Source organism: Mustela nigripes, chromosome 6 (genome assembly GCF_022355385.1).
Source record: "Mustela nigripes isolate SB6536 chromosome 6, MUSNIG.SB6536, whole genome shotgun sequence".
In the NCBI taxonomy this organism is placed as follows: Eukaryota; Metazoa; Chordata; class Mammalia; order Carnivora; family Mustelidae; genus Mustela; species Mustela nigripes.
In genome coordinates this window covers 13287477-13308145 of record NC_081562.1, presented here as the reverse complement: position 1 = coordinate 13308145, position 20669 = coordinate 13287477, and the positions used below count along the sequence as shown (strand labels likewise).

General features: G+C 51.3%; 1 protein-coding gene across 6 annotated transcripts in view; it reads right to left on the bottom strand.

Annotated features, from left to right (window-relative positions):
- LARGE1 (LARGE xylosyl- and glucuronyltransferase 1) overlaps window positions 1-20669 on the bottom strand; it is a 524421-nt gene that overhangs the window by 365763 nt on the left and 137989 nt on the right. The gene's annotated exons all lie outside the window — the stretch shown is intronic.

Below are 20669 nucleotides of genomic sequence, written 5' to 3'. Positions count from 1 at the left end.
GATTGATGTGGCCCCAACCCTAAGTAGCCCTCAAGTCAGTGGTGGAGACACACTGAATAGTGACACTCTTATCACCTTCCCAAAGTTTAACAACAAACATAAGTGCTCATCTCCATCAGACAGTGCCTGCTTCTGCTCTTGTTCTAAGTGTCTCACTTAACCCCACGGCAACTTCATAAGCTAACAATGTTCCTGCCCCCCGTATGGCATGTATCAAGGCCAATTCCACACAGAGCACTCTAACAGAGGGACCCAGGAGGGCTGCAGAGACAGAGAGGAGCTGGGGACAGCTTCAACTACAAGGGAATGGGGGGGGGGGGGGGTTGAGCGTGGACCGTGGGACTTCTCAGGGAAAAAGCAGAGCGTGGGGCAAAAATAAAGACACTGAGGGTCTGTCAGTCAGAGGAACAGAGGGACAGGGCCACGTAGAGGGAGAGGGAGAGGGAACAGCTGCCGGTGAGATTCACACTCCCAGACCACAGCCCGGAGAGCCAGCAAATTACAGTGGGGGGCAAAGTCACGTGCAAACTTGCCTGTGCTGGTGTGTCCTACTATCACACACTCAGTGCCTTTCAGACAATCTGCAAAACAAAAACAAAAACCAACCTGCCAACGAAAAGGAAACCGTATGAATACAATTCAGTGGGAGGCCAGAATGGATCTAAGAGTGCGGGGTAGAAAGGAGGCAGCTTCATCCCTCGCTGTAATAAATACTCCTATTTCCAGTCATCCAGTTTGGTTCTTAGCGCTAATGTCATTTTCTGCTAATTTAACATCGTGGGAATCCCTTGGAGGAAGAGGAATGCATCACTCGGGGAATGCAAAGAGGGTCCATTCGGGGAGGGGAAAAAAAAAGAACTGTTCCTCCAACCCGCGTGTGCTCAGAGGCTGAAAAAAAAGGCCAATCCCACTGAGTGGAGGGAGTTCAATAGGGCCTGCAGGGTGGTCTGGGAAGGAGGGCTGTGCGCTGAGCAGAAAAGACGGTGGTTATTCGGGATTCTTCACTGTGGAAGCGAACTAACCAGGCCTTCCTGCACCAGCCATGTGGCAAGCCAGCAGGGCTCTGTCCTGGTGAGGAGAGGCGGGAGGGAAGGCAGGCAGAGAGAATGAGGCTTGTCTTGCCGTCTCTGCTTACAAAACCAGCATGGAAACATGCCTGGCCCTCCAGCTGTACTACAGGCAAGAGCCCATGCTTCTTGGTTACCCTGGACCAGTTGCCACATATGCTCGTTGGCCCAGCCGGACCGTTCTGGCATCCTTCATTGCTTCAAGCCTTCCCAGTTTGGACAATAAATTGTACCATCACCCCTGGTGGGCAGAGCCCAAAAGAAACCTACGATGGAATCAGGTTCCTCCCCCATTTGCCACGCAACTTGGGCAAAGGCACTCAAGCTCCCGGTCCTCTTTCCTCGGCTGGAAAATGGACGAACACAGCACACATCTGGCAAGTTCGTTTGTGATTTACTGCGCCAACACGGCACTTGGCACATAAGAGAAGTCTGGTGCACGATGAGCTATTTTTGGCAGCTGGTTCCCAGAAGCAGGAACGGCACAGGATGGAGAAGAGCTCTGGGAGATAGCTCCTTTCCGTCCTAACTCTGGGCCTCAAGCTCTCTGTCTCCTGCCCCTGCCGCTGGCATCCAGGATCCTTAGCTCAGTGGGGATCACAGAAACAGAGCACGACCAAGGCACATGGGTGCCGGCATACTTCTCCCAGGGCTGCATGGGATTTCATAAACCAAGCAGCCTGCAGCTTCCACCTCTGGCTCTGCCCGGTTCTAAGTTCCCCAGCAGCAGTGAGGACAGTGAAGCTGGGAGTCCCCACTGGAGGGAGCACTTTTCCCTTCCCTCCATCCCCTGAGTGGTCTTCAATTACGGCACGCAATGCTTCCATCCAGGGAGGCCAAGAGAGGGAAGCAGAGAAGTGACCCCTGAAATGCATCTGCGGAACCAGATTCTGAGCAGACCCTGTAGCAGCCATTCCCCCCCACCCCCCGCCCCAGCCAAGCTCTATGGGAGGAGTGGGGAGGCGGAGAAGGGGGAGGGGAAGGAGGAACAGAAAAAGAAATCCAGCTCCTCCCTGGGCCTGATGAAGATTAATACCTCCTCCCTGACGAGATGAGGCAGCTTAATCGCTGCTATTAATACGGAATCACCGAGAGCCAAAGATGGGGGCGTGGAGGGAGGTAGGCGACGGGATGACAGCATCCCACAAATACCATCGACGGGATGACAGCATCCCACAAATACCATGCAGAAGCAGAAAGGGACACCCTGACCGTCTGAAGACGCGATTTCCGCAAGGCTCAGAAGTTAATACAGAAACCTGCTAACGGAGGCCACGCGCGATACCAGTCTCCAGCGTAATTTCTGTTTGTCCACTCAAACCACATCGGTTTAGCGGACCGATCCGTGAAACACACCGCTCTCGGAGACCACACGTGCCATCGCTGGGTGATCTTGGCAGAGACCACGCGTTGTGTCGCCATCTCATGACTCTGACTGAGGACACCTGGTGTGCTGGGTGTGGGCTTCCAACTCTGCTCTCCTTGGCTTGCTCCTTGTCATCCCGAGAGGCACAGTCCTCGCAAACCTTTCCTTGATGTCCCCAGAGAGTCAGGTGTCCTTCCTCCTGGACTCTCAAAGTCAGGAGCACATACCTCTCACACAGTAGTTACTCTAGATTGTAACTGGGAGGCCATGGCCTCCAAAAGAGATGGCTGCTCTCCAAACTTCAATTTTCCCTTCTGATCATTCTATCACCTCCTCCCCCACAGCAGCAATGGTCCCTTCACCTTGTCTGTTTTGTCCCAAGGATCCACTGTCCTTGGGGAATGACCACCTTCAGAAAGGGCATTATCACCAGAGACTAACAACCGAACGAGTTTTCTTAAGGGCAGGGCCCATGCCTTAACCTGACCTGTGTCTTTCTCAAACCCCAGTCCGGGGTCAAACACAGACCCAATACTTGATAATCACTTCCTCCATCCCCTAACAGGAACACAGGGGAGTAGGAAACGAAGACTCTAAAATCGGCTGGCCATCCAGAGGAGACCTCCACATGCACAAAGAAATGCACAAAGAAGCAGGAGGGATGCAGGTCTTCTCTGCTCAAAAATACCGGGATTTTCTCAAGGGAGGTGTTTGGAGGAGGGTTGGGGGAGGGGTCATTAAAAAAGACAGTTACAAGAGGCATCTTCTCCCCCACTCCCCTACTAAACCTCACACACGAACTCTGGGTAAATTTTCCTCCTAGTCGCAGGAAAATCGACTCCCCAAATACCACACCGCCTGACATCCGGGCTTCAGGGTTTGGGAACCGTGAAATCGTGGTGGACAATCCGGAAGGGGGGGGCCTTGTGCAGAACAATGTTTACGCCCACGTCTTACAGAAGGAACTGGAATCATTTCATGAACAAAAAAACCTTCAAATGGGGATGCCTGGGTGACTTAGTCAGTCAAGCGTCTGCTTTCAGCTCAGGTCATAATCCCAGGGTCCTGGGATGGAGCCGCTCATCGGGCTCCCTGCTCAGTGGGGAAGTCTGCTTCTCCCCCTGCCCCTCCCCTGGCTTGTGCTCTCTCTCTCTTTCTCTCTAATAAAGAAAATCTTAAAAAAAAAAAAAAAAAAAAAAAACTTGCAAGTGAAGGGAACTAGTTTGGAATATACACAGGAAGTCAATGCATCATCAAAAGGTGTCTGTGGCCCATGTATGTTCTCCGTGTACAAAATCACCAGCACACAGGAACACAAGGCACACATGGGGATAGAACAAACGCTCCAGTACTGCAAAGTACTGAGATCGATTTGCCCCAGCTCTCAGATTTAAAAAAGAAAAACCAACAAAAAACAGTGATACACGCTTCCGTCAGGCAGGTTAAAAAAGACATATTTTTATAAGTGGCCAATCTAGGACCATCACCGCAACTAGAAATCAAAGCCCAAAGACGTGCGACACACAGAGGGAATTTCAAGGGGCCTTAAGCCAGTTTGACTGTTCAAGGCTCTTGCAGGCTGATGGGGATGCAAAGACCCACAGAAAATCCAGCCATTGGGAGAGCCCATGTCAGGCCTGGGGCCGGCTGCCGGCACCTCTGGGGGAAAGGATGCTTTCCTAAATGTACAACCATGCTGAAACCAAGTATAGAAACATGGACCCAGTGAGGACACCCAACCCAGACTGGGGTGGGGGGAGTGCTGGAGTCCTCAGAGCAGCACGATTCCAGCTGAAGCACCCCCACATCCCCCACACCTCTGTGACGGTCACTTCTCACGAAGTCACAAGCAGTGGTAGGAGCGGAGCTGGCAGAAGGAGCTGCAGGGGAGCAGGGACACTGGGCTGCCCCACCGAGCACCTGGAACTATGGCTGGAAGGGAGAAGGAGCCCTACGGTTGGGTCCTGAGATGACCCTGGAAAAAGCCAACCTTTCCAAAGCCCAGAGCCAGGAGGCGCAAAGGAAGAGGAGGGAGCCTGGTTCCACACCACCCCCTCCACAGGAGGCTGTTTGGGACGGAAAAATTCCTCCTCCTGCTGCTGAGCGTCCCAGCAGAACCAGCTTCAGCTTTGAACCATCCGCAAAGGAGAAACATGCCAATGGCCGCCCCAAAGCTATTTCTGTACGGTGTCTGATCTCCAGCTGCCTTGGTCTCCCCATCTGTCGGACAGGGACAACAGGGTTCCCCTCCATGTGTGAGAGCACACAGCACCGTAACTGAAAATGTGGCCCTGGGGCCACCTCCCTTACTGCCCAACAGAGTGACCCTGGGCAAGGAACTTAACCTCACTGTGCCTCCATTTCCTCACCTGAACGCAGGGCTAATTATGAGACCAACTTCGGGGGGCAGGGGTGAGGACGGAAGGGGGCATCTGTGTCAGCCCGAGAGAACAGTGCCGAGCACATGTAAGGGTTCGACAAACACTACTTGCATTCCTTCTGATCGCACTGCCCATCAAGGGGGCTGAGAGCTGCTGAGGGACCCCTGAAAGCCTGGCGCCACGTGTGCAAGGCTCCTGTCCCATATTAGGTCACCTAGCAGACCATCCCCTAAAGGCTGAGGAGGAGCAGAGGGTCCAAGACAGCACGGGACCGCTCCTGGGTGATGCAGCTGGTGAGCAGCAGAATCCCACTTAGAACCAAGTCCGGGGATACAAGATTCATGCGCCTGTGAGCCTAGCTCCTGTGACAGCACCGCCTCCGGAAGCCCTTGGGGTGCCTCTGCCTTGCTCCAACCACATTTTGCTTCATGATGCGTATGAAAATGCAGGGTCTACTTCACACTGGAAATGAAATAAGCCATCCCAGCCTTACCATAAAACCACCTTTTTCCCAGCAGAGACAGATGACATTGGCATCCTACCTCACCTCACTGCTGGGTGTCACGGGTTCCAGGGTCCCAACACCCGGGTGTGATCGGGTTGAGGGTGGTCATGGTCAGATCCTCATTCTGCCATCAAGAGGTCCCAACCCAACCAGTGAGTCTGCCCGACACGGCCCCCCTTCCCATCACCAGGGCCTGGAGGAACTCTCTGGAGAAAGCTCCAGTCAGCCACCTCTGCCACACCTCACCGCCACCACCCAAATCCTGCTCTGGGACAAAGCATGTCCACCTTCTAACCCTGCAGACCTCGGCTGTATCCAGAGGGAGGAGGCACTTTCATCTTTCTGACTACTATCCTAAGATCCTTGTGTGGACCACAAATAGTTTCCAAACACTTTCCTTATTCCTCAAAAATGGGAACGGACTTGGGGGAGGGGCGCCCCAGGAAATCAGAACTGGGAATGATATTCCGCCCGTCCTTTGTCAGGCCAGCTCCCGTCTATAGACTTAATTTTCTTGTCGGACTATTTCACCGGATCTCCATGACAACTTTGAGGTGGGCGGGGCAGATATGTATCACTTCATCCTACAGGTTAGGAAACAGTAGTCCGGGACCTGCCCTGTGGCTCCTTAGCGATAATCCACTCTAGGTGCCAAGGACCTGAATGACTGCACCAGAAATTCTGCTTCCCTGGATCTTAACTTTCTCTAAGAGAAAGAGTGTCAGCCCAGCCAGACTCTCAGAGGGGCTGTGGTGGCGGACGGCGAAAGCGGGCTCTACCGCATCCTGGCCAGGGGACCCTCAGCGATCCACCTGACCATCCTCCTTCTCCTTTTGTGCTTTTTGCCCAGTCCCACCGCAGGCACAAGAAGCCTTTGCCTTCTATTTACTGGGGCAACAACATGTGCCAAAGAGATTTATTTATACTGTACTTGATTTGCAATCATAGGTCTGAAGTTTATCAATAAATGATCTTGTCAAAAATAAAACGAGTAGGGGTGCCTGGGTGGCTCCGTGGGTTAAAGCCTCTGCCTTTGGCTTGGGTCATGATCTCAGGGTCCTGGGATTGAGCCCCGCATCGGGCTCTCTGCTCAACAGGGAGCCTGCTTCCCCCGACCCCCGCCTGCCCCTCTGCCTACTTGTGATCTCTGTTAAATAAACAAATAAAATATTTAAAATAAAATAAATAAAACGAGTAGCTACAATTCACCAAGAGCCCAGTATGCGTCAGGGGTCTACGTAAATCTTCACACTCCGCTCTGAGTAAATCTGGATGAAGGCAGTGCTGTCCCCATTTATGCAGGAGCAACAGGTGTAGACAAGGCATGAGGTGTGCCTGAGGTTACCCAGCCGCTGCATGGCAGACAGAGTTCATACCCAGCACTTTCTGTCTGCACAGCCCCATGCCCCTTCCATTCTGATGCGCTTGCTGTCCTCATGTTCAGGTGCACGCTCTTCTGATGGGCCATGACAATGTATGGGGCAGAGGAGACACCTTCCAAATCCTTCTTCTCCTGGTGGTTTCCCTCCTATGTCTTCCCAAAGGACAAAAGTGCTCTCACAGATCCCCAGAGCACACTTCCTGCCCTTTCAACACCCAGCTCCAGGATCACTTCTTGGTAAAGTGTCCTTTTCTGACCTGTGGCCCATGCACGGCCCACTGGGCTTTGTGCAGTATTCTCATCGCACAGGACTTCTAAATTTCTATGCCAACCCCATGCCCTGGAAAACCATATTTCCCTGTTCCCCCATGGCTGGTACAGTGCCTGCACAGAGGAAGACCCACAGGCATTCTGCTGACCATAACGGAAGAGAGGGAAGCAAGAGGCCGTGTGTATGTATGCAGTTAAGAGCACAGACTCTGGGCCAGACAAGCTGGGTCTGTGCTCAATGGTTCTGCGACCTAAGCCAAGCCTCCTAACACGATGCACGCGATCTAAATGAGCATGACGAGGGTCGGACCTGCCCGAGAGGGGCATTGCCAAAAGAAACGAAGAGCTGGGAACAGCCCATGGAGCCAATGCTCACCAGCACACACTTCCATGGTCCTGTAGGCAGGGCGGACAGAAGCGGTGGTCTCAGCACCTGAAAAGGCTTCAACTGAACGAGTGATGCAGCTGAGAAAATAGGCAACCTGAGGGTCTCATTCTGACGACTGCCTGTCATGGAAGCATCTAGAAAGCAGAGACCATTTGGGGCGGGGGAGTGGACCAAAGGGGAAAAGCAGACTCCTTTCTGCTCAGAGAGCCACCGGGCAGGACGCTCTATTAAAACCGAGAGAGGTGGTGAGAGGGAAACAAAGACTGCATAAATAGGCACTCTCTGGGATCCTTCCGTCTCCACCCCTTCATGCCACTCACCTCAGAGTGTTTATCCAAAGTATGAAATTAAGCCGTGGGTGAGATGCTGCTCTGCCCAGACCCGTCTCACTCTCTGCCACCTCAGCCCCGGCTCTCACGTGCGGCACAGAGGAGCGCCTACATTCACTTCTGGACGGGTCTGAATAGTCCCAAACCCCGGCCTGCCCCCCACCCCCACCTCCCTGGACGGAGCCAGGCACTGCGTGCTGCGGAGCATAAATCACAGGCACGGTTTCCGGGTGGGGGGAAGCACAGGCTACTTAGCTCTACTGTTCTAGAACAGCCCGCCATGACCCTTATCTGTCCCTGAAGTATGGATCCAACCTGCAACAAGGCAGAGGCAACGGGCAGAGAAGCCCAAGGGGCCAAGAAACAAACCCCAGGGCTTGAAAAGTAAGAAAGGTTAACACAAGTGGGCTCTCCGCCACCTTTGAAGTTTTGGTCCAGCATACTTTCCTAGAACACGTGAAGAATTACGCACACAAGGGGGAATGATCGGCTCTTCCCAATCTCCGCGGACAAAGAAGCAGGAAGAGAGGAACTTCAAAGAAAAGGGAAAGATCTACAATCACGTCAAGTTAAGAGGAGAATGGAAGGGATCTTGGCAGGATCCTGGCAAACACCGACGTCCCTGGGGCTAGGCCTTAGCTCTACCACATGCTAGATCTGGAAGCTTGAGCGAATGGCTGAACTTTCCTGGGCCTCCATTTCCTCATCTGTAAAATGGGAAGATCAGGACTTACCTTATTTGTTCTGAGGAACAGAGGAGTTATTACAAGAATATAAACCCTCATTAGATAAAGAGCCGGTATTTCTATCTCGGGCACGTCAATCTGTGTTGAACAACTACTGTATTCCAGGTACCGTGCCAAACACGAAGGACTCGGAGAAGATGACAGAAGGGCGAGGGTGCAGAAATTAGGGTGAACACTAGTAAGAAAAACAATGTATCCGGCCCTCAGCACGTGCCAGGCACCCTTCCGAGCAACGCGCACCATTACTCCAGTCGACCCGGCAACTCTTCAAAAGAGGGAAGGGAAACTATGCGTTAAAAATAAAAAAAAAAAAAATTTTTAATTTAAAAAATTTAAAAAAAAGGGGGACCTCTACATAAGGGAGGGGTCATCCAACATCAGAAGCCAAACAGTATTGGTTAAAGGTAAGCTCTCCCTCGGAAACTGGGGGTGTGAAGATTTCAAGGTCAGGAATGAAGCGGAAAGCTGGGCGGCCGCAGAAGACAAAACAGCAGGTCCTCCATCCACGCTGTCCTCACCAACCTGATCCTTCTCAAATCCAAGTCCTGGAGCCCACAAGTCGAGGAGGGGAGCTGAGATCGGCCTCCCAGGGGAAGAAGGGAACGTACATAGAAAAGAGGAAGACCCAGACTCATGTCCAACTCGCCAGACTTGGCAGAAGAGAAGGCTCAACGAGTACACTTACTGACAACACAGGTACCTCCACTGTAGAACCCCCAGGAACAGTATTCTTTCTGAGGGCCCAGAGGGGCTGAGAGTCTACAAGTTCAACAAATATCTCAGGTGGTTCTGATCATCAGGCAACGCTGGAACCAAAGATCCTTCCAGGAAGGAGAAGGACATGTTCGCTCAGGTTCCCCTGAGCTTAGCAGCCAAAGGGAGGTCCCAAAGAATAAGCTTCCCGAGGAGACGAGGACAATGAAGGCATCAGAGCACAGAGCTCCAAGACCCACTCCCCAAGGCCAGTGTGAGGGCCCCGCAGGCCTCTCCAGACTTGGCCCACCACACGCCCTCTCCAGCCAACTGATTTCTCCTTGCCCTTCTGCAAAGGTGCCAAGCGTCCTCCGCTTCCCACTGTTCCCTCCGCCTGAAATGCTGCCCCTCTCCTCTCCACCCAGCTCTGCAGAAACGTCCCCCATCAGAGAGGCCTGTCCCGCTGCCCTATTAAAATAGCCCCTTCCCCTCCCCGGCTGCCCTCAGCACTGTCTCGCCACATTTTAGTTTTCTTTGTAGATCTACCCCACTCAGCAGGGCAGGAAGCTATCCGTGAACCATCTCTCCCCCCACCACCAGAGAGGGAACTCCAGGACACAAGAGGAGGACAGGCTCCTGGGATAGAAAGCCTGATCCCCAGTGTCCCAGAGCAGTGCCTGTGTCTGTTGAATGAATGAATGACTCAAAGTTCTTGGATGACCCACCAATGGCTCTGAAGCTCGGTGGCCCATCTCGGGGAACACCGCCTTTCCTTTTTTTTTTTTTTTTTTTTAAGATTTTATTTATTTTTTTGACAGTGAGAAATCACAAGTAGACGGAGAGGCAGGCAGAGAGAGAGAGAGAGGGAAGCAGGCTCCCTGCCGAGCAGAGACCCCGATGTGGGACTCGATCCCAGGACCCTGAGATCATGACCTGAGCCGAAGGCAGCGGCTTAACCACTGAGCCACCCAGGCGCCCAACACCGCCTTTCCTAACGGAGCCGTGGGAGGATCAGTTAAACGCGGGGGAGAAAGCTTCCACTCAGCAGTACCATGCTGGCTCCCTAGTGAGCCCTGGAGAGCCGTCCTGCCTCTGACCCCACTGCAAGCTTCAACTCTCTGCACCTGCTCCTGCAAGAGAATTCCCGGGAGGCAGGAGCTGGAACACAGAGTGCCCTCTGCTGGAGCAAAAATGACAAATACCTATCACCGAAGGGGCCCACCCTGGAAAGAGAAGGAGGATCCTGATGACTCGGGGTTCCGGAGCGGCAAGGTCGCCAACATTCAACTCCAGTGAGTCCGTAAGTGATTTTTTTTTTTTCTTTTTGCTTCAGAGAGCACAGTTGGCATATAAAAACATGCCAAACATGAAGGGACTCTGAATCGACTCTGCATTAGGCACAACGAACTCCTTCTCACCTGCACGAAAACCCCCAATGTTAGAGGTGGCAATTTGGGCTCAGAGAGGTTAAGCTTCTTGGCTGAGGACAAGTGTTTAAAGGCAGGTCTGGAAATAAGCGGCAGGATGCGGGCTCAGCTACAGCCCTGAAGACCCACCTTGTTCCAGAGGGACTTTACCATGGCCTCAGAAGATGGTCCTTTCCTCCCTGCTCCTCATCAAATGCTCTCACGACAGGCCATCCGCGTGCAGAAGCTTCCCTTCCCCAAACACGGTGCTGGGGTCGCCAAGCAGCTGCAGGTGCACCGACGACCACAGGTACAGGTCTCAGTGTCCCCGCCCCCTCCCCCCGCTTTCCAGGACCCACAGGGAGTGCGGATGGACAGAACGTGACCTTCATCCGTGGTCTCTGCGAGAAGGGAAACAAAGAGGTGAGTAAGAAGGACTGAGTCACGTCGTGATACAGACCGTCTGAGCGGCTGATGGTTCCAACCGCACCATCCACAGAGGCTGGAAGTGTAGCGCGGCCACTTCTCTAGACTTCAGTGGCCTCCGTGGGCCTTGTCTGGACCAGGTGGGTGATCTTTTGCATCTGTCCCAGGATGGCCTTCCAACACTCCAGGAAAACAGAAGAGGAAGAAAAGGGACACACCATCGCTGTAACAGGGACTTTGCTCAGCCTTCACGACAAACACTGGAGCTACAGTCATGCCCCCCTTGCCTTGGGGGGAGGAAGCGACCTGCACTGGTGCAAAGCACCAGGTCCACTGTCAGTCAGATTTAAATAGTGCCGCTCGACCCACGGGGACACGTTCACCGCCTCCCCCATCAGACCCTGCCCTGGAAACCTCAAGTGGTTTCCGAAGGTTTTACGGGCTTTGGTTGTGGGGCTGCCAAGAAGAATTCTAAAATTCATTCCCGCTCTTAATTGTAGGAGTCTAAGGCAGAGGCAAAATGCAAACGGCACCAAAGGACTAATCGCATTCTCTGCTTATATTGGCTTAGAATAATCCCGCCAGCCACGGAACATGGCCTGCCTTCTCGACCAAGATGGGGTTTTGTCTTGTCCAGGTCAAGAACCTGAGCGTGCGGACTTTAAAATCTCCTCTGCTAGATGTTTCTGTGTCTGCAAGTCGCGGAGAGTGAGCAGCACGTGGGGCCTTTTCAGGCCAGACCCGGATTCGAATGCCAACTCCCCGAGTTACCAGCCGGCTCACCCCGGCCAAGGAGCACAACACCCTGAGCCTCGGCCTCCTCGTCCAACGGGAGACGCGGGAAGCTGTTTGGAGGGAGGCGGGTGAGCCTGCAGGTCCCATCCCCGACCCGGAACATGGCACAGAGGAAGCCAGAAGTCCAAACGCCAAGTCTAACAGAGCCAGCCAGGGTTAACGAGTCACAAGGAACGACCAGGAGCTCTTTCTTCTCAGTCCGGCTCGGAGTAAAGCGGCGCACAGAGTGACTCGGGGACCAACCAGGAAGGATGTCACTGTGACACACTACAGCGTTCACGCACTGCGCAAAGGGACCGCTCGCTAGGACTCCGCTCCAGCCCACGGCCACCAGGATGCAGGGAGGGTCCGCGTTGCTAGAACTTTCTATGATATTAAGGAGAGCCAGAAAGCTCGATTTTTACATGCAACCTCCCAAGTGTTAATGCTCAATAATCGGGCTGAAAATGGTAAAAGCAAGGCATCGGCCAAGCCCAACACAACTGTGGGCCAGACGCAGCCAGTGTCCGACTAACCAGGAGCTAGCAACTGCTCTCCCTTCCACGGTGGCTATAGTTTAAATAGTACATAGCCCTTCCGTGTCTTCACGGAATAATATATAATATATTATATATAATAATATAATAATAAATATCATCTTTTTCAGGCAAAAGGGTTTTAGAGTGATGCAGGTTGGGTGACGAATGCAGATAGAAACTTTGATCCAACGTGGTATGGTATCCATATTAAGAAATACTATCACTTCCATATTAATTGGAACATGTCATTGCCAGCATTCTGGTGGGAACACTACTCCTGTCTCAAAGTGATGAGCACACTCTTTCAGAATTAGAGTTTTATGAGCAAATTTCAGATCTCTCATCAGTGCTGTGATCCGACCCCCACCGGGGCCTTGTGTATCCAGATGTGAGGTCAATCAGGAGGGGAAAAAAGGAACTGTGGTTAAAGAGAATTGTCAAGTACAGATCCCCCAAGAAAAGTGTCATGCTTAGAAAGTATTTGAATTTCAAAGTTAAACAATGACATAGATTCATAAATCCCAAAGGCTAATAAAATTCTTCTCATCTGAAAAGAATGCAAACCCCACAAAAATCTCTTCCCATTCAGTTAGCTATCAGGGGTTGTGCCGTTGTTTTTAAATAAAATAATATACGTGGAAAAGTGAATTACAAATGAAAAATTTGAGGAATGCTCACCTAGCAAGCCTACCTATAGAATCACAGGTTAAAAAGTTAATTGCTGGGCGCCTGGGTGGCTCAGTGGGTTAATGCCTCTGCCTTCGGCTCAGGTCATGATCTCAGGGTCCTGGGATCAAACCCCGCATCAGGCTCTTGGCTCAGCGCGGAGCCTGCTTTCTCCTCTCTCTCTGCCTGCCTCTCTGCCTACGTGATCTCTGTCTGTCAAATAAATATATGAAATATTAAAAAAAAAAAAAAGTTAATTGCCAGTGTCCCAAAGTCTTCCTTCGGTCCTGGTCCCAGTCTCTATCCCAAGATCAACATTCGTCTGGTTTGTATTTGCGGAATTGGAATCCACCAGCACATGTGCTCCTCTGCGACTGTTTTTGCTCAGTGCCATCTGTGAGAATACTCATTTTCACCGCTCCGTAGTACTTCGTTATAGAAACCTGCCACTATTTCCGTGCTTATTGTACTATGGCTGTACATTTCACTATTTCCCTCTTTAGCACTATTAGAAATAATGCTGATGTGAACACCCTTGTACATGCTTTTAATGCAAACATACATAGATTCTCTCTCTGGTATATGGCTAGGGACAGAACTGATGGGTCATGGCGTATATTCCGGTTTCGGTGCTAACACCAAATCGTATTCCAGAGGTGTTATACAAATACTATACTTAACAGACCATCAACAGGTCTCTCTGAATGAAATACCCCTTTCGTTGGTTAAATTGCCATTTGAGATAAAAAGTAAAATCACTTGAGGCCCAGCACCCCCAAACAGCAGAAGTTCCTGTCCTTTTCAGAAAACCTTAACCAATCATTATTGATTAAACATCTGTGACAGACAAAATATTATGGTTTAAAATTGTTTGAACACGCGCATCTGAATTCAATGTCTTTTTCGTGCACAGTAAGTCCTGCTGGATGTTTCTATGTATTAAAATTATGGAACCTGAAACTCCTAGAGCAGGATAAGACACCCATAGAAGAGATGATAGAACACCTCTTTGTTTTGTCTCTAAAGAATAACCCAAGGGAGGGGATGCGGAGAATAGGACCAGGCAATGTGGAGGACAGGCCAAATGACCCCCTAGTGGGTCACGTCCTAATCCCCACAGCCCGTGCATCTGTCACCTTCCCTGGCAGAAGGAACTTCGCATTGCATTCCATCCTAAAATGGAATGATGATGACTCTGGACCCTCCAACTGGGCCCAACAGACTCCCAGGGTTCCTTTTAAGAAGACGACAGTCACAGAAGGAGATGGGACAATTTCCAGCAGCAGAGCTCAGAGTCAGCAAGAGGAATCTGAAGGAACTCCACTTCTGCCCTTGAGAATGGCCAGGAGATGGATACCCGCCAGGGCCTCCAGGAGGAGCCAGCCCTGCCAGCATTTGGCTTTACCCTAATGAGACCTGACTGTCGATTTCTGACCTCCAGAACCGTGACAATAAATCTGTGGTCCTTTCCGCACTGAACGTGTGGGACTTTGTAACCGCAGCCACAGGAAAGGCATACAAGGTGGTCCCAAGCAGACACCGGGTTTCCTAACACCTGGTACAAGGTTCTAGCCACGAGCTCCTCCAGGAGGCGCAGCCAAATGACCACGTGCTGTCAGGGCCGTTTGCTCTACTCCAGCAGGACCGCCGGTGATGCTACAGGATCAAAGCCTGGTGCAAAAGCCAAGGTCACCTTAGCAACCACCTCACACCTGGATACAACTGTGACAGGTTTCAACTACCCTCAGAGTCTGAAAGCTAAAAGAGACGCTTCCGAGCCCCAGGTAGGGAGCAGAGATGCGCGCAGCCCCCTGCACCTGTGCCTCGGGTCTCTCCTCACCGCTGCCTCGCCCCCACCCTGCTTTGCAGGCTTCCGATGGAGCTTACGAACAGCTCATTAGCATTGGCCAGGAAAGCCCTTCATTTCTGACACATTAAATACAACTTGTATAATACACTTCCCGTTTCATTTTGCATTCAGCACCCTTTGTTCTCAGACCCCGTAATACCCTTATTAAGGGATCTGGTAGGGCCATTGGCAGGAAGGCAGGATGGCTTGGCTGCCATCACGGCTGCCACAGAGCCTAGCCTCAGGGGATACGGAAACCTTGAGCAAATTATTCACTAGCTCCCGCACACTCTGAGCTCACCGGCACCCGGCAGGCTCTGGGCCAAGGGATGCAGGCGTGAGGCTAGGGAATCAGTCGTGTCTGAACAAGCTCTGCTTGGAGAAAAGCCTCCCCGGCCCACCCCCTCTCCTGATCCACGGTTCATGAGCCCCATGATCCCCCACAGCGATAAAGCAAAGAAAATGTTTAACTTACAACTCCTTGGTTCTCACTGCAACTCTTCAAAACAGTCCAATGTCAGGACCCCATTTCTTTTTTTTCAAATTTATCAAGACGACTCTCAAACCATTCATTTCAGGAGGACTCTGCGGCGATAAGGACAGGCTGAACAGTGACCTAGAATGTGGGTGTGGACTGAAATCCGTCCAGAAATTAATATCCTGTGTCCATTCATGACACGGGTTTTAAATGTTCAGGACTTTGCATCCTCAGAAGAACGTTTCCTTTCAAATAACACCTGCACATGGAGCGCCTGGGTGGCTCAGTGGGTTAAAGCCTCTGCCTTTGGCTCAGGTCATGATCCCAGGATCCTGGGATCGAGCCCTGCATCAGGCTCTTTGGTCAGCAGGGAGCCTGCTTCCCCCGTCCTCTGCCTGCCTCTCTGCTTACTTGTGCTCTTGGTCTGTCAGATAAATAAATAAAATCTTAAAATAATAATAATAATAACACCTGCACCCTCTGCTGGTGGGCAACCCTGACCACAGAGAGCTTCTGGGACGAATCTCTGCATGGGGCTGGCTATAAATCCTTGGAGGGCAGCATGTGAACCATCTTCTCAATGGTGGAAAAGCACGATTTCTCCACATGCTGGTAATGCAATAACAGCCAAACTCCACATCTGTGATGCCCCGAGGAGAAAGAACCACACCCAGCAAAAGAAAGTCACATACCCAGGAGAAAAGGACACTCTGGTAGATAGTAATCAGCACGATCTAAATTCAAACAGGCGTATGTTTAAGCAGTTATTTCCTCAAGTCCAAGAATGAGTATCACATCCAGAAGGAAGGGGAGGCTCCTGGAACCAGATTCTGGGCTCTCGAAATCACAGATGCTCAGAGCCCCAGCAGTGACTCCTGTGTCCCTTCAATGTCCAGACTCCCTCCCAGTCGACATTCACACTGAGGACCCACTGAGAGTGATGCCCAGACTCTGACAATGTGAAGATGAGCGAAACAGTCCCCAAACTCAAAAGCGAGCGGCTAGAAAGACACCAAACAAGCAAACTACCCCTTGATGAATGCGATCAGAGACGCTCCCCACACAGGACCAGACATTAGGAGAAAATGACATTGAACACGGGCATTGAAGACGCCAGCTGGCAGGAAGGGCGGTGGGAAAAAAGAGAATTGCACACTCGGCAACAGGAGCAAAGAGCCAACATTAAGAAGCAAGAAAACAAAAGTTTTCTCAGGGCGTTCGATGAGGCGCTCACCTGGGTGAAGACAAATTAGAAGCTAAGGGAAAATGCCTGTGAAAGACCCCGAGCCAGGATCAGGAGTCTGGAGGGAATCCCGGAGGCGACGGGGAGAGTCTTCAGTCCTCTAAGCCAGAAGAGGGCCTTTTTCGCTCATTCACTCATTCAACAAACAGTTCTCCTGGCTCCTCTAGAGATGAAAGCCTGAACAGAAGAGCACCTCTCCCTTCCTTCCTGACACTGTACTCACTTGTGAAGACATGTGATCAGAAACACACACACACACACACACACACACACACGAAAAGTAAAGTAAAGCAGGTGGGAAAAGACAGTACAAGGAGTTTGGACACATGTGGCCCAGGAAGCCAACATCTTTAAGGGTGAGGGGCTGGCGTGCTCAGCTGAGACCCAAGGGTTGAAGCAAAGACTCACCGCTTTGAGCACGAAGGATGGGCAGCCAGGAAGGGTCACCGAGATGCTACAGGAGGAAGGGTGGATTGGAGAAGAAATGAAGGAACCTGGGGGTTGAATACCAGCAGAAACATCCCCCTGTGCATTATCCATAACCGACAGTCACTTGGCCTCCGACAAACAGCTCTGAGCAGGGACATCTCCTCACTGTCCCAGAGTGTAACTCTAAGGCCTGGGAAGTCTACTTCTCGCAACAGGAGTTCCTTCTCATATTAAGACAATGCCTGCTTCCCCGTAATTTCTTTGCACTGACCCTGATTCCACACTCAGGAGAAAATCCCAGGAAGCCCATTCCCTCTTCTGGATATATTTCCCATTAACTGGGGAAGATTCTGGTCATTTCCAAATCATTCATATCACATGTTTAGCACAGAAAAGTTCTAGTCAGTGTCCTAACAGCCCCCTCAGATGACTTTCAGTTTTATGTCATTTCATGCAGCAGGAGATGAAGGCCTAGCAAGAGTGGTGACCGTACCCCAAGTCACCCAGCTACTGTGGCTCAGCTGATCTGGGGGCCTGTGACCCTCCCCCACGCCACCCCCGCAATCTCAATGTCTCTTGCTGCTGCAGGTAATCTAACTTCCAAACATGATGCTGAGGGCATCCGCATCTCCGAGCAATCCCCTGAAATTAAACAGGGTTGAAAAATAAATAAACTCACATAAAGTATAAATAGCATCTCCACGAATGCAGGCAGCGACTCTGCCCCTGATTTATGGCTCCACCTGCCTTGAAACAGAAAACTCAAGGGTGTCAATAAACGGTTTGCGAAGTTGTTATGTTTAACTACAGAGAAAAGACTGTCTCCACGGGCTCTTTTGGAAATGCACGGATGTCTGCTGGCAACTGCGACGAGCTACCTTTTGTCTCCCAGTGACGACTCGGCCTTTTCTGGAGTCTCCGGACTCTGGGTCGGGCAGGTCATCCTGACGCTGAGCGCCCCCCACGGCCCGCACCACCACCCTGTATTTCTGCGTACACACCTCTCATGTTAGGTGTTCCCCTACCTCTCAGGGGGGCTCATTCCAGCCCTGGACAGAGTGATCCTTTACTACGATGACCTTGAGAGCTGGCTCCCTGTCATGTCCTCCCTAGATCTGGGAGCCATCTCTTTCAGGTGACAGCCCCGTGACCACGTGCTGAAGCTGACCATGTACAGTGGCAGCTTCTGCTTCTCCACGGTAAACAGCCTCAATTCCTTCCACTATTTCGTACGTAACAAGGTCTGAATGGGCACTGCCCTTCACCTAGGTTCTCCTAAATGTGCTGACTTGTCTCAACTATTCTCAAAGTGTGGCATCCAGAAGCAAATGCTGCGGTCCGGCTACGGACTAACGGATACCCTGTAAAAGACAACGGTCACCTTTGTCATTCTAGCCAGAACACCTGTTAATGTTCTCACATCATCTAGCCCCTGTTTAATGTCTTTTGTGATTCGGTCCCAAGGGGAGGATTTATGATTAAGCATCATGTTGATAAATAGGGCACCTACACCCGGTCTGTGCAGGTCACCTTAGAGTATGATTGCCTCGATCCTCCCCAGTTCCCGTCATCTATCTGCCTGTCTAATAAAATCATTCAAAGTCAAGGATCACGGTCACTCCATCCAGCAGAGCTGGCCCAGATAGCATGATGGTGGAAAGCAGACTTCTAGCTGGTATCAACCTATCGCTAAGCACAGTTGGTTATCTATGAATTCTCCATGCCACAGATCAATTCCCAGTCTCTTTTTTTGGAAACTCCACCACTTACCTTTGGGGGCCACCCATCCCCCATTCTGATTCCACATGTTTTAGGGACCTTCTCTACCCTAGGACCAAAAATAGCACAGGGCTCACAGCCTCCCCCAACGGCAGTGAATAGTCTCTAGACTACATGTGACCAGGTATAATCCAATCTGAGGAAATATTGCACAATTAGGGGGAGAAGGAACTCTTTCTACAGGCACTTGTGAGGGTTGGCTGTAACCTACAGCTTCCTCTGTGTAGATAAAACTGCCTGAAAGAAACCACGGCAGAGAAAAGTAGAGCAAAGGGAAGGAGGGAGACTGAGCTACAAAAATATAATTGGAGCCCCTAGATCCAACCCTTCCTGAAGCCTATCCAACCTTTGAACTTAGTGGTTTCATCAGTTCCCAGGTTCCCTTGTTGCCAAACTCATTTGGAGCTGGGTATCCATCAATGAGCGTAAATCAAAATTCTGCTCACAGCCTCCCAGAAAGGTCATGTGACACCTCGTCAAACTCTCGCCAAAGCCTGCTACCTCACTGAAGTCCCCATCTACAACATGGCATTGTAGTTAGAAACTCCAGATCTCGAGTCCAATAACCCAGATCCATCCTGACTGGGTCTGGGGCCTTGGACAGATCACTGCAGGACTTCTGCCTCCCCATCCTCTTCTGTGCCAACTACAAGGGATTACCATTGAGAAAGAGTCAATGCATGCAAAATCCTTGCAACTAAACCTGGCCTGCAGCAATGCCTGACACATGATCATCCTCGCTACTGTTGTTATTACTCTTATACTATTAGGATCAGTACCTGTCCAGTTGTACTGGCAAAGTCAGTGTTTCCCGGTACCAGTCCTGGACCGGCACCGGGTGCCCTCAACCTTCTTTTCCAAGGCTCTTCCATCATTCCTGGCATAAGGCTTCCTACGGCCCCTTCTAGTATCAAGAGCAACTCACCTTCCTCCCTCCGATCTCTTTGCCAAAACTTACTCACCCACTGCCACAGCATCATTTACCCCATTTAGTGGATCAGCTGGAAACTCCTCTACTCTGGGGAGGCATGGGACAGGGAATAATAGGCCCTTGCCTGCTCTGTAGGCACCCAGTGCCACCTCCATCCTATGCAGCTGAGCAAACCTCAGAAAGGGAAGTGGAACTCCTACTTAAAAGGTTGGCCTGAGCTGTCAATAAAAATGCTGAAAAATCCAGTAGTGACACTCTCTCTCCCTCTCTAAAAAATGAAAATGTTTGAAAAAAAAGGGGATGGGGGGGGATGAGTGTCCGACTCTCGATTTCCACTCAGATCGTGGTCTCGGAGCTGTGGGGCTGAGCCCCACGTGGGATTCTGTGCTCAGATGGAGTCTGCTTATCCCTCCCCTCCCCCTCTGCCTCTCTCCTCATTCTCTTTCTCTCTAAAAAGGAATCAGTAAAATCTTTGGAGAAAAATAAAACACAGCAGTGGCTTCCTTGAGATAAATCTTCACTGGGGATTTTTTTTTTTTTTCTTTTTAACCTCACTTGTGGAGGCAGATAAAAAGACAGTGTCCTTCTCAACACTGTCAACCCTTCCCTCCCTGAAGCTCAGAAAACCATCTCCGATCCGTGGAAGAGCACACGGCCCAGGAAACTGCTGGCTGGAGGAAGGGCTAGTCCGGTCTCCTCTGCTGGTTTCTGCACAGTGACGGGGACTGGCGTTCATTTCTTTTTGTTTGGGGAGGGCAGCTCTTCCAAAGCAGCCCGTCGGTGTAGCTGTGCATCTCTCGCACCTGCCCGGCTCCCGCAACCATCTCCCGTGGTGCCCTACAAGTGGAGGCCCCGGGCTAACCCGTCTGCTGCCTCTAGGGCACCGTGCCCAACCAGATCTGGACCACTGCCTTCCCCACTCCTGGCCCAGCAGAGGGGTTCAACACGAGCCGTAGCAATGGTGACAACAAAAGGTTCAATGTGTGAATAAAGGCACAAACCTCAGAATGAACAAAACATCTT